Here is a 13,652-nt window from a genome sequence, read left to right as displayed (position 1 = left end):
ATCAATATAATATACGTAGTGTGCTCACAGTATTTGTATTTTGCAGGACTGAAAGAGAACCACACTGTGGAGGAAGAAAACACACTTTCAATATTTTTTGAAAGCAAAGTAGCATTTTCCAGGAGATATAAAGGGTTTTGCATTTTCAGTTAGTTGCTTTGGAATTTGTGTCTAGAGTTTTGAGAACGAGGCATGCTTTCAAAAAATGTGTGTAAGCAATTGAGAAAAACTATAAGCATTTTGTATACAATTTATGTCAATACAGTCTGGTGGAACAGGAGACTAAAATTGTAAATATGGTTTGTGAGAACAACGGTATTGCTGTTTTATGTTTGACTATGAAAAATGTAGGCCTACACTGATACATTTTACAAAAGGAGAAAGGGCTCAATGAGTCATTGTCATTCATATGGTGTGTTTCGATGATTGTGTTTTCAATTTTGCACTTCTGTGTGCTGTAAATGCTTGGTAGTGTGCAGCTAATGCTTAGTTGTGTGTCCTAAATGAATGTATGTGTGTGTGTTTTGAAAATATGGCTGTGTGTACCAAATGAAAACATGAGTTCCATTTTGTGAACAGTTAAGAGATTTGATAGCAAAGAGTCATCTTGCAAAGGGAGTGTCAGGTTTAGCATTTTGTGTGTGAGGTTTTCAATTTTCTGTGTGCAGTTTTGAGAAAGACGTTACTGTTTTGAAAAACGGGTTTTAGCAACAGTGAAAAACTGTAATTGCATGCCAATCAAGCTGGATTTTTCTTAACCACTCTTGCCCAAAAAGAGCTGGTCCACCATTTTTCAACACATAGAGCTCCAACCAGGGGCGGTTCTAGCAAATTGGAGGCCCTGGGCAAAGAACAATGTTGAGCCCCCCCCCCCCCCAGGTTTTGAGTGCAGTGTTTTAGTAGTGTAACTTTTTTATTTCTTAATCAAAACAATGTTGTGACATTTGATTAATGCTTTATAGTTCTGTTTCTGAATGTTTTCAACTGAAACTTCCAAATTTGTACAGGTCCTGTTTTAACCATTTCAATTATCTCTCTATCTGTTAATTTATCACGCCATAGGGGTCTTCAATAATCACTGTATCTCCACCATTGATGTACTCACATTATTGACATCACCGCTGTCGTTATCAGCCAGCTGTGCTTGAGCTGTGTTCATGACCATGGCAGTATCATGCGTGTCGTCGTCAGTGCGGGTGTGACAGTGTCTCGGATATGGGCAGCTGTGGTACATGATGGCTCACCGTTTGTAGAAGCAAAGCAGGCAGAGCTAGTTGGTGTCACTACAAGCTGTTTGTCTGCTGCTGCTGCTAGCAATCGCTAAACTTGGCTTAGTCACTTTTGATACATTATCAGATGAACTCGACACATTATCAGATATTTCTTCCACTTCCACGGACGAATTCCTTGATAGGAAATTGTGTGTTACCTTAGGCAATTTCTCCCTGAACTTCTCATCCTGCCCTTTCCTCTTTCTTTTCTCGCTGCCACTTAAAAGACGTTTCACGCTTAACTTTGCGAACACACACGTCACCACACGAAAAATTGTCAGTGACAGAACAGTCACGTGACCTGGAATAATTTGTTCCATGATGGAATTAAGATACATTTGAAGCTAATACTGAAAAGAAAATAATCGTTTTTCATGCTTATTATGAATTGTCATTATTTTGCAATGCCAAGTGAAATACGACGAGGCCCCCCTGGTGGCCGAGGCCCTGGGCAACTGCCCGGTTTGCCCGTTCGTCCGGTCCGCCCCTGGCTCCAACTTGTGTGTCTTGTCACCATAAGTCACATCCACTTTAAGTTTTCCTTTGGGAGACACTTTCTCACCAGTATATGTTTTTAACATCACTGGGGTCTTTTCTAGCTGCAGCTTGGAAAACAGTCTTTTGTAGTCAGCTTCAGAGATTATGGACAAAGCTGAACCTGTGTCCAGCTCCATTTTCAACTGTACTCCGGACACTTCTGTTGTTATCCATATGATTTTCCTATCTGCTTCTGTGATGTTGTGCAGTTCTAAGCATGACAGGTCTTCTTCATCACTATCTGTATTATCAGATTTTCCATATTCTGTCACTTTGTGCATGTGTTTTGCTTTTTGCCTGAAACTTTTGTTTTTGTCAGTTGTTTCTCTTTGGCTGTGCTTTTTGTCTGATTTACACACTCTTTCTATGTGACCTTGTTTGTGGCATTTTCTGCAGGTCTTGTCTTTGAACCAACAGCCATTTGCGTCATGAGAGGATTTTCCACATCTGTAACAATTCTGCCATTTTGTGTTATTTATGGTCATTTTATAGCCTGACGATGTCATACTCATAATTCTAGTCAGAATATGAGTCTGATACTGAACTATTGGGCTGTGATTATGGGGCGTGTTTCAACGAACCAGGGGGAAAAAATGCCTCTTCGCTCAATTGGATACCTAGAACCAATCAGAGCAACGTAGTATGACCATCTGATACATTAAAACTTTAACCTGATCCCGTAGGAAGGACGGCAAAAACATCTTTTCGATCGACAATGCCTTGATCGTGTTTCTCTGTTCCTCTTTCAAAATGAATGCGCTGTCAATATCTGTTGAGATATGCCTGCTCACAAATTAGCAGCAAGGCTAGCTAGCTACTATGTGTTTCAATGGATTTTTGGTGTAAGCGTTAGCAATGACCTAACAATAATGGTCTAGAGCGCTTCAGTTAAGACATACAATCCTCGGCAACATTCGGATCGGAACACACTCAGTGTCTTTATTGCTAAAGTTGCAGCTTGTTTGTGTAATTATTAGTGGTGTCAGTTTAACGCGTTATTAACAGCGTTAACGCAAACCCATTTTAACACCGTACATTTTTTTTTTGCACGGTTAACGCGTTGTAAAAACAAAAACAAAAAAATATTTTGCCCTCCCAAACTGTGTAGTAGGCTAACGTTACGTTTCAGTGAATGGTGAGCGGGATACGGCGAATTGGATGTTAAAAAGCCTCTGAATAGAAAGTTTACCTTTAAAAGTTGTGTTGTGCAAAAGAAGCAAGCTTCACTGTTGTCTGAAAATGTCAACAGGAAGCTGGCTGAAAGCATAGAAGTAGTAGGCTTATCTTTTATTGGTAACCTAACTGTTACGGTTCATTGTTTTTGAAATAAGAGGCCTGACTACTATGTTCACAGCAAACTTGAAAAAAAGAAAATATTAAGCCATGGTTTAACTGCACTATAGGCTGAGTCCTTGTTTATCTGAAATGTGCACTTTATAATTTTATTTTGTTTTAATTTTACGCTGTTTTTCAATAAAATAAAACATTGCATAAAGCAAGCCAATCCACTTTTCCATGTTGTCAAGAGCATTAAGTAAGGGATAATGTATAGAACGCAGGTCATTGTCGGGAAAATAAGCCCCGACAGGGCGAACAGCACCCCGACGCGAAGCTACGTATAGTACGTATAGTAACAAAAACAAATACATTGTAAAAAGACACTGTGTTAAGTTATTTTTTTGTTTTGGCAAGTAGCCTTATAATAAGCGGGATAATGTATAGAACGCCGGTCATTGTCGGGAAAATAAGCCCCTTCAGGGTGAAGCAACACCCCTCCGCTTCGCGTCGGGATGCTGTTCGCCCTGTCGGGGCTTATTTTCCCTACAATGACCTGCGTTCTATACATTATCCCTTACATAAGCACCTGCGAACGTTGGGGATGGCCCATTCAAATCAACTGGGCTTTTTGGAACGTTCTGAAGAGCCGTATAATAAAATAAAAATGATGGAAAAAAATAATTGAAGGGACATTTAGAATAGATAAAAATGTGCGATTAATCGCGATTAATTTTGAGTTACACTGCATGAAATGTGGGATTTACGACAGTATTCGACCCTGTGTATTGCCGTAGAAGCCCACATTGGTGTGAAAGCCCCCCCACCCCTTCCCTTGACCAGGCCTAGGTTTTGTTATGTTAATTGAATTGACCTGGATTGAAAACAACCCACCCCCCCCTCCCACCAGGGGAGGCACCCCGTCACTGCTTCACTGATTTAAAAAACCTGAAAGTCAAAGGTTCGATCCCTACTAGTGGCAACCATGGCCCAAGTTGCTTAACGACTCTTATGACTTATCAGAGTAAGCCTGACTCTGTATAATTACATGCCAGAAACGAATCTCAAGAACATTTAGGTGAAATAATAATATATAAGTTAGGAACATTACACATAGCCTAAGTTAAAACTTTTAAACACATACCACCATAAACATGTGAGATAATTCGACAAGAGACATTGAAAGACGGCTAACTCACTGCTTCGTCAAATAAGAGAGATCAACTATATATATATATATCTGGAAACCACTTACAGATTCCGATTAGCTAAATTTGCGTCTGGATGGAAAGGTGTTATCTTTCCCCATCCCACCCATGCTAAGCCATTTCTAGCATAACATGCGATCAACCGTGGAAAACAGAAGGCAGGCGATTTTTTTATCAGTTCTCACCACACAACGACGTCTCATCTTTGCTCCTTGAATGTCCAGTGGTGTAGTCCAGTGTATACGCAGGTATACGGAGTATACCCACTTATTTTTCAGTCAGCATTGGGTATACCCACTTCTCAAAACAGGGTGTTTATCCTGTGCTGTATGAATAAATAAAAAGTATACCCACTTCTCCAGGGACCACTACCTCTGTGAATGTCGATATGTAATGGTATGGTGTTATTAAAACTTACTACGTGTAAAAAAGACTAGAAATTGAACGTTTATTAGTCGAGTCTAAAGTTTCTAATGTTGCCTCGGGCGCCTTTACGTGAACATAATTAAAACGTCACATAAGTCCACTAAACAATTCCCAATTTGCACGCTCCAGTAACAGAAGAGAAATACGCCAGAGGAGGGAGGAATGATGAACCAGGTATTGGTCGCACCGACAAGCTTGATACTTACCAGCAACGTGGCTAAGCGGTTAGACACAGGTATACAATACCATTAACCTGAAGAGGGCAGGTTCGAAGCTTGCGCAAAATTTCAAAATCTACCTGAAAAGCCACAGGATAGATATTCACGAGTGGCAAACATGTCCCAAGTTGCGAAATGACTATCTCAATATCAGAGTAAGCCCGACTCTGTATAATTGCATGCCAAAAGTGAATCTCAAGAACATTACAGAGAGGAAGCTCGGGAATGTAAGTGGAACAGCCTCCAAAGTACATTGCAACCCTCGAACTCTGAAAATGAAAGGCAAAGCAAAGCAAGAATCGTGACATCCACGGAATCAAAACCCTAAAGGCAGAACTCTGAAAACGGAAGGTGAATCTGTAGGAATTATTTAATGATTAAGAAGTAATTAATTTAATTAGTTCAAGGAGTTTGTCACACACACACACACACAGCAACGTGTAATATGAATGAGAAGGGGAGGGTCGTTAGTAAGCCTTCTGATTGGTTGGCGTTAGAGTACAGGAGGTCATTTGATTGGGGTAAGGGACAGCCAATTATGGCTTGAGTGGGAGTGTCTGTTCATGTTTTTAAATATGAGCCCGCGGACTCAGCTCTGCAGAAACACTACCGGTGGTCTTTCTCTAATTGTGGTTTAAGATCTGCAATTAAACCGCACTGAAACCAGCATTTGTAATCCATCTTCTGATCGTGAATTAGTTTATAATACTTAATTTAGGACACAACAAATCAAGAAATGTGATAACCCCGGACCAAAACCCTAAAGACAGAATATTGATTAAATTATTTTTAATTTCGTTTTTATGGGGCAATAGCTGTAAATGGGAGGGGATACGTTTTGTCAGTTGAAAGCTGACCTTTAGACAGAATCTCATTCCGTCTCATCACAAGACGTTTTAATTAGTGTGCTTGCCCGAAGGGAAGCACACTATTGTTCTTCGTTTTTTACTATTTTTTTTATTCTAGTAGTTTTTCTTGCAGCTAACTACTCCTCGCCCGATTGAGATAGAGACGCCGTTCAAACACCAAAACGTCCGGCCCGGTCCGGTGGAAGCTGCTATGACTTTTCGTGGCGGTACTCCTTGCCACTCCTTTTTTATTCCTCTTTTTCCATCACCTTTTTTCTCCATAGACTTGCATGGCAGAACTTTGAGGCATTATGACATCATAATAGGCTCATTAAACTGGCTTGCACCTGTGATTCACTGACAACTCTCACTGACACCTGCGCACGGTTCCTCTTCTCTCTCTGTCCCTCTCCATTCAACTGTATAACTAGGAATATTAAGAGACACCTTCCATACCAGGGCTCTACTCACTCATGCATACTCACTCATGTTTACTCACTCATGCATACTCACTCGTGCATACTCACTCATGCATACTTACTCATGCATACTCACTCATGCATACTCACTCATGTTTACTCACTCATGTTTACTCACTCATGCGTACTCACTCATGTTTACTCACTCATGTTTACTCACTCATGCATACTCACTCATGCATACTCACTCGTGCATACTCACTCATGCATACTCACTCATGCATACTCACTCGTGCATACTCACTCGTGCATACTCATTTGTGCATGCTCATCCAGCAGGGAGAGCTGGAGAGCTGACACCTGCCCCAATTCCAAGGCACTTGTTCTCTCGGTCATGGCCGCAACAGAGCAAGCACACTCTCGCAGTTCGTTCACGAAACGCATTCTAGTTAATTTCCTTGTCGTTTTCAACCAATGGCTGCAGCAGGGTGTGTGTAGCTAGACTGCTGACAGTCAATATGCTAATAAGAGCATTTCGCACCTCTGTCAGCGGGAGGTGAGAATGCTAAACACATCGGCCCCCCTCCCCTCGCAGGTTCCTTCCCGGGAAATTCCGTCAGTATGCGGCAGACAGATATTTCGGGGGAATGTCCTCGATCAGCCAGGAATGGTGATCATTTGCTGCCGTATCACAGCGTATACGGGCCCGATAATCTTGCTTTTCGTGCAGTGTTAACTATGACAAAAATGCGATTAATCGCGATTAAATATTTGAATCGTTGGACAGCACTAGTAATTATGTATGACTCAAGATATATCATACAAGTGTAGGGCTCTCTAGAAATGTGCTTATTGCAACAGTCCTACTGTTTTTTTTTTCATTATTAAGCCATAACCAGTTGCCAGGACTCATTTTCACAGTTTTTTTAGTTTAATAACCAATTCGTATTCCCTTTTATTCATAGTGGTTAGCTATAAGCCAATCAGAACTTAGAATATACTTTTCTTTCAAAATAATAGTTTCTTACTTCAGAGCGAAGTATCCCAGAATTCCTGAAGACAAAGAGACTATAGAGCTACATCCCTGCTCAGCTTAAAACCATGTGTGTTTGGAGACTTAACCTTTTAGTTGGCCCAAATATTATACAGTATTTAAGAATTGTATGTGCAGTATTTGTGTTTTTCTATATTAGTCTGGGTAATAATTGTTTTCATCGACGGTGAAGCTGTAATTTCCGACCAACGACAACAGCGTGGTTTTCGCCATAGTTAAAATTAGCTCAAAGTCATTGCTAGTTGTGTGAGTCTGGACTGTTACGCTTAAGAAGACCCTGCTGCTCGTGAGTGTGCCGCGGAAGAATACCGGACGAGAGGACAACAAATATCTCAAAGTGAGAGTATCCTACATCGCCTGCTGCACCTGTGGTGTGCCTTGACTGGGCATCATTCTACTGCCTGGTTTGCGTTGGCGGGAGTTTCGCCATATTCAGCTCAAGGTTGCGTGAGTACTCTGACTTGAAAAGGATAGCGACACGGGACTGTAACAGCAGCCTGCGCAAACTATTTGGTTAACATACTGACACGTAGGGGTGTGCAAAAAAATCGATTCACATTCAAATCGCGATACCAGTGCTTCCGATTCAGAATCGATTCATGGAATTCCAAAAATCGATTCATATACAAAAAAATCTTTTTCTAAGATTAATGTTCTTTTGGCTTCGCAAACTGTGTAGTAGGCTAACGTTCCGGTTTGAGTGATGGTGAGCGCGATAAGGCGAAATGGTTGATAAAAAGCTTCTGAATAGAAAGTTTACCTTTAAAAGTTGTTTTGTGCAATAAAGCGAGCTTCACTCTTGTCTGAAAATGTCAACAGGCAGCTGGCTGAAAGCACAGAAGTAGTAGGCAGTAACCTAACTGCTACGGTTCATTGTTTTTTAAATAAGAGGCCTGACTTCTATGTTCAGAGCAAACTTGAAAAAAAGAAAACATTAAGCCATGGTTTAACTGCACTATAGGCTGAGTCTGAAATATGCACTTTATAATTTTATTTTGTACCGCCCTGTTTGGCAATGTTGTTTTTCAATAAAATAAAATATTGCATAAAGCAAGCCAATCCACTTTTCCATGATTCATTAATTTGGGATTAATCGCGATTAATTTTGAGTTAACTATGACAAAAATGCGATTAATCGCGATTAAATATTTTAATCGTTTGACAGCACTAACATTTACATACTGTGAATCAATTTTTTTTAATCGAGAATCGTTTTTGAATCGAAAATCAATTTTGAATCGAATCGTGAGCCTAAAAATCGGTATCGAATCGTGACATTTTCTGAATCGTGCACCCCTACTGACACGGTTCACTGCTTACTTTTGGATGTTTCAATGTGCCCCAACGAGACAACTGGGCCCCAACGTATTAAGTATCCAAGCGCTTGGTTAGGATAAGAAGGTGTCTGTTTTCATTTGAACTGTTATATACCTATATGGGTTACTTAAGGCGAGACACGGCAGGCAAAAACATTGTTTTTTCACCAGAGGTCAATTTTGAGATTTTGAGCTAGTTCACTCCCTAAACATGTAATCTTTCATCCTAGCATAAAGAAAATATCCTAATTATAAATTAATGTGTGTATTTATTCACATTTTGTCTGTTCGCGGCGTCAGCATTCTCATAGGTTTCCAGGAAAGTTAGCAGTCTAACGTAACGTGCAGAATGTCGGCTTTCTGATGCCTGACATGTTTGGTACCGTTGGAAAGCGCTATAGCTCTCACACAACGTTATCTAATCCAAATAAGGACATTTCCTTTCCAGCAGTAACCAATGATGTTAGCAAAAACGGGGGTTTAAACCTAAGGACGCAATTTCATTGGTTTGCGGTGGTTTCTGATAACGTGATTCGCTCAGACGCAGCACGGGGTATGGCTTGACACTTCCTGAATCTTTAAATGCGATTTTCTCAAAATTAGTTTTTTGTCATACTCCAAGGATAATAACTCCACTTCAGTTCAACCTATATACACCAAACTTTCCAGTCTTGTACCCAACTATATTATGAAGACATTTACAGAGGGATTTGTAAATATATTATTCCTAGCCTGAATTATATAACGTTATATCCCCAAAAACATGGTCTTTTCTGATTTACAGGAAAACAAAAGTAGATATCCATAAATCCCTCTGTAATTTTTTTCCCATCTAATATGCCAACAAAAGGGAAAAGGATTTTTTTAACCTGGCTTTATCCCATGATCAGACATGGTCTTTTAAACATTATGCAAATTAGCGCATATTTTATGAGATAACGCCTAATTTGCATATTCAAACATCAAAATACAAAAAACTTGTAATACATTTTTTTCTCATCTAAACATGACTAATCAACTGAGAAAGTTTCATGGTGATACCTATTATTTAAGATTTTTACCCTATTCACCTGTAGTGTCTCGCCTTAAGCAATATAGCACGAGTGGGAGTGGGGTAGGTAAGGGATAATCCCACGGGTGGTGTTCGGCCGTAGCCAGGGGCGCTGACTGGCGGGGAAAGGTGGTACTGATTCTAACGGCCCAGCCCAACGCAGCACGGCCCACAGCCAGCGGATGGCAATTAATAATATAATATTAATATTCTTGCCTTTTTTTAAAAAATGTCTCATTACAAAGAAATGGTAATTGGAAATTAACGTATTAAACTCACAACTGTCGATTTCCATAACGTTTTCGTTAGTTATTTAACATATTGTCATTTGCCCTTCCCCCTGAGCGCTTGCGAAATGGTTCGGCCGTAACGCGCGATGTGTTGAATCGAACAGCATCCGAAATGCGAGATGCTGGCACTGGCAGGCAGCAGGTGTACAGAGCGGCTGGGCTGGCTGAGGTCAGGTCTTAACCTAGGGTGACCAGACGTCCCGGTTTTACCGGGACCCTCCCGATTTTGAGTTGCGTGTCCCGCGTCCCGGCAAAAACCTGTCGGGACGCTAATATGTCCCGGTTTACACCAACCACTATGAAATCGTCCCGGTTGTCAGCGATTACATAGCCGATGTGGTCTTATTATAGCCTGATCATTATCTAAACCCATGTAGAAATACTAATAAAGTGTCCAGCGTATGATTTGAACAATGTGTGCGTGTGTCAGTCAATCAAAGTGGTCTGCGTCTGCATAACCTGTGCAACCAGCGTTACAATGTATTTGTTTCTGCCTAACGTCTCTTCAAGACAGCCAGGATTATAGCCATGGAGTTTAGCTCAAAGTAAACGGTGCAAGGAGTGAAATTGTAAGTACAGGTAGTTACAGAATGTGGCTGTATCTGTTATCTGTAGTTGTTAACGATTGTTACCTGCTCAAATGTAGGTTTACCTGAGGTTAATGAAAGGGAATATTGTAATGGAGTGGGCTATGTTAACACTAAGCTAGCAAGCTAGCTAGCTATTTTGTTAGTGTGAATGAGCAAATTCGAAATACAAGAAATAACTACCGACATCTCTCTATTCTTTGCATTAATATATCTCTCTAGTATTTCGAAACAATAATATCAGTCCCTACCTATAGAATGTTGGTTTTTATAATCAGTTATTAATGCTAGTGAATCTTAATTTGACATAATTAAAGTGAATGCATTGGGTGCCTTCCATTTCAGCCCATTATACAATATATTTATCATTGATAATGAAGATTTATTTCAAATGGGCACCCCAAAAAATTGCTGCGCGCTATGCGCGCAAACAGGCCTCTTCCCTAGAATCTTTCATAGGGCCCAAAATTCCCGGCAGCGCCCCTGGCCGTAGCCATCGAGTTTTGCATACTGTTTTCATGTAAGAGTGTCACATATGGGTTAGTTATATATATTATTGCATACTGTTTTCATTGAGGAGACAAAGCTATATTTCAGTTTTACACAAAAGGAATCCGTGTATCATTCGTTCATTTGTTTTTCCGATTTAGACGAGAATTGAAAAAATGAAAACAACGTTTGATTTCTCGTTTTTTCCTTTTCAAAACCAAAACCAGAAATCGGATTACGGTTCGTTTTCTCGTTTTTTCCATTCTGCACCCCCAAACGGAAAATGGAAAATGAAACATTCGAATAACAAATCCACGCTGCTTGCGCAAGGCAGAACTTGTGTTGGTTGTCAGGGAAACCAATTGCGACCCACAGTCTGACTCTGAGTCGATACGGCATTCAGCCTTTTGTACAAAGCAGCTTGTAATGGTGTTTCTGAGCATTTGATCTAAATAAATAAATTCAGTGATCTCCATCATAGCCTATTCACGTGTGCCACTGGAAAGTATGGTCACTGTCGTTGGCTCATATCACCACAGAGTAAGGCATTACACTTTACACTTTACACTACAGTGCAAATCAAGCTCATGAGTCATGATTCCATCACCTCCCATCCAGGAGCGGCATGGCCTACTACAAATTAGCAGGTTCAGGTTCATAGCGCATAGATAGTTCATAGCAGGTTCAGGTTCATATCTTATTTCTGACCCACCACACACTAAACACCATTAAAATCCAGATTACAGTAAAATGTATTGTAACTTAAAGTTACTACAATTGTAACTATATATTACAGTCCCCCGTAATGCCTTGCATCAGTCGTTCTTGACTTTTTTTCAGCATCCCCTTTACCTGTGCCCAAGACAAGCCGTGCACCCCCAACCCAAACTTCTACACGTGTACACACTAAAAATGATGTAGTGCAGATGGGGTCACCGGTGGGCCTTTTCACTATTTGCTGAAATGACTCAGCTACATCATAACAACATTGCTGTGGCATTACAGAGAGCCTTAAGTTACAGATTAAGACATCTATCCATTAAAATTTTGGTGAAAGTAAGGTTGTAATGTTGGCTCTGGTGACAGTAGGTTATAACCTTGCTTGAGTCATTAATCAATACCTTAATGACTTTAAATGGGGGGTAAAACCTGTTTGAATTAAATTTGGCCAATAATCTTCCCAAGCAGAGTTTTGGTCACAACCTCAACACAAACAAAATTCTGTGCAGCCCCTGGAATCTCTGGCGCATCCCAGGTTAAGAACCACTGCCTCTTGGTTACTATGTGGCTCGCGCTTCGTTTCCCTGACCAATACGGCCAGGATTTCTTATTCGAAGGTTTCATTTTCCATTTTCCGTTTGGGGGTGCAGAATGGAAAAAACGAGAAAACGAACCGTAATCCGATTTCTGGTTTTGGTTTTGAAAAGGGAAAAACGAGAAATCAAACGTTGTTTTCATTTTTTCAATTCTCGTCTAAATCGGAAAAACAAATGAACGAATGATACACGGATTAAAAGGTAATTGATTGGTGAATCAGTTGTAGTTAACTGAAAAGCTTGTAGTGTTTAAACAACGTTTAATTATACATGTATCATTCAATTAATTTCCATACGGTGTATGAAAAAGGTTTGCACCAATTCTGATTTGATATGTGCATTTTATTTTTAAAGAGCTGGACTATACATATTTAGTTTTTGTGTTACTGAATCCATATTCAACCAGAACCTTTTCTACAAGTCAACAATGAAGGGAACAATAAATGTTGTTATGTTCAAAGTCCCTTACATGGTGGTAAAGTACTTTAGTTAGTATAAGCTACATCTGTCACTAATTTAGGAACATAAACAGTAATAATAGTTCTGGGGAGTTACATATTTTCTACCAGGAACACTGGTTAAAGGCCTTTTTTTACTTCTACGATTCTCTCCGATTCGGTCTTAGAGGGACACTTTGGCACGCCTTGGCAACACCTTCACCCAGGTGTTGACGCCCATCCGAGCCGTCGGAGAGCTGGTCGGAAAGGAACGCTTTTTCTAACTTTTCGGAGAGAGTCGGATACCCCCTTGGCTGTGATTGGTCCACTAACCACATTATTTCCCAACGACATCATCACCCACCAATGTCTCTCATAAAAGTCAATGTCTGGGCCTCATTCTCGACAGCAGTTGGGAAGACTTTCAGAAGGATTTCAGAAGGAACTCCACTTCGGTGGATTTAGGAAAACATTTGCCATTCTCCATAGTTTTTTCTTCTGTGCATTCTTCTGAACTTCAGACGACTTTCAGAACGCGAAATAGCAGTTGTAACTCTGCCGGAATCTTCTCAAATGCGATTCCACGGGCCATCTTGTGGTTATTTGAGGAATCGCATTGAGGAATGACATTTGAAAAACCTCCGTATTACAGTAAAAGGGTTAACGGTTGAATTTGTGACAACCCGTTGGTGATTGCGCTCACGTCAACTCTACAGACATCCTCGGATTAAAATAATTATGATACAAATATTTTCGTATTTATTATTATCATTAACAATTACGTTTCACATTTATAGTCATAATTCTACGAGGTAGTATTTATTGTTACACTAGGTCTATATTGCTTGTAGCTTGACTGTTCTCTCCCTTGTACGTCACTTTGGACAAAGGCCGCGTCTGCTAAGAGACT

The sequence above is a fragment of the Sprattus sprattus genome (genome assembly GCF_963457725.1).
Source record: "Sprattus sprattus genome assembly, chromosome: 17".
Lineage (NCBI taxonomy): Eukaryota > Metazoa > Chordata > Actinopteri > Clupeiformes > Clupeidae > Sprattus > Sprattus sprattus.
This window is presented reverse-complemented; position numbering follows the sequence as displayed.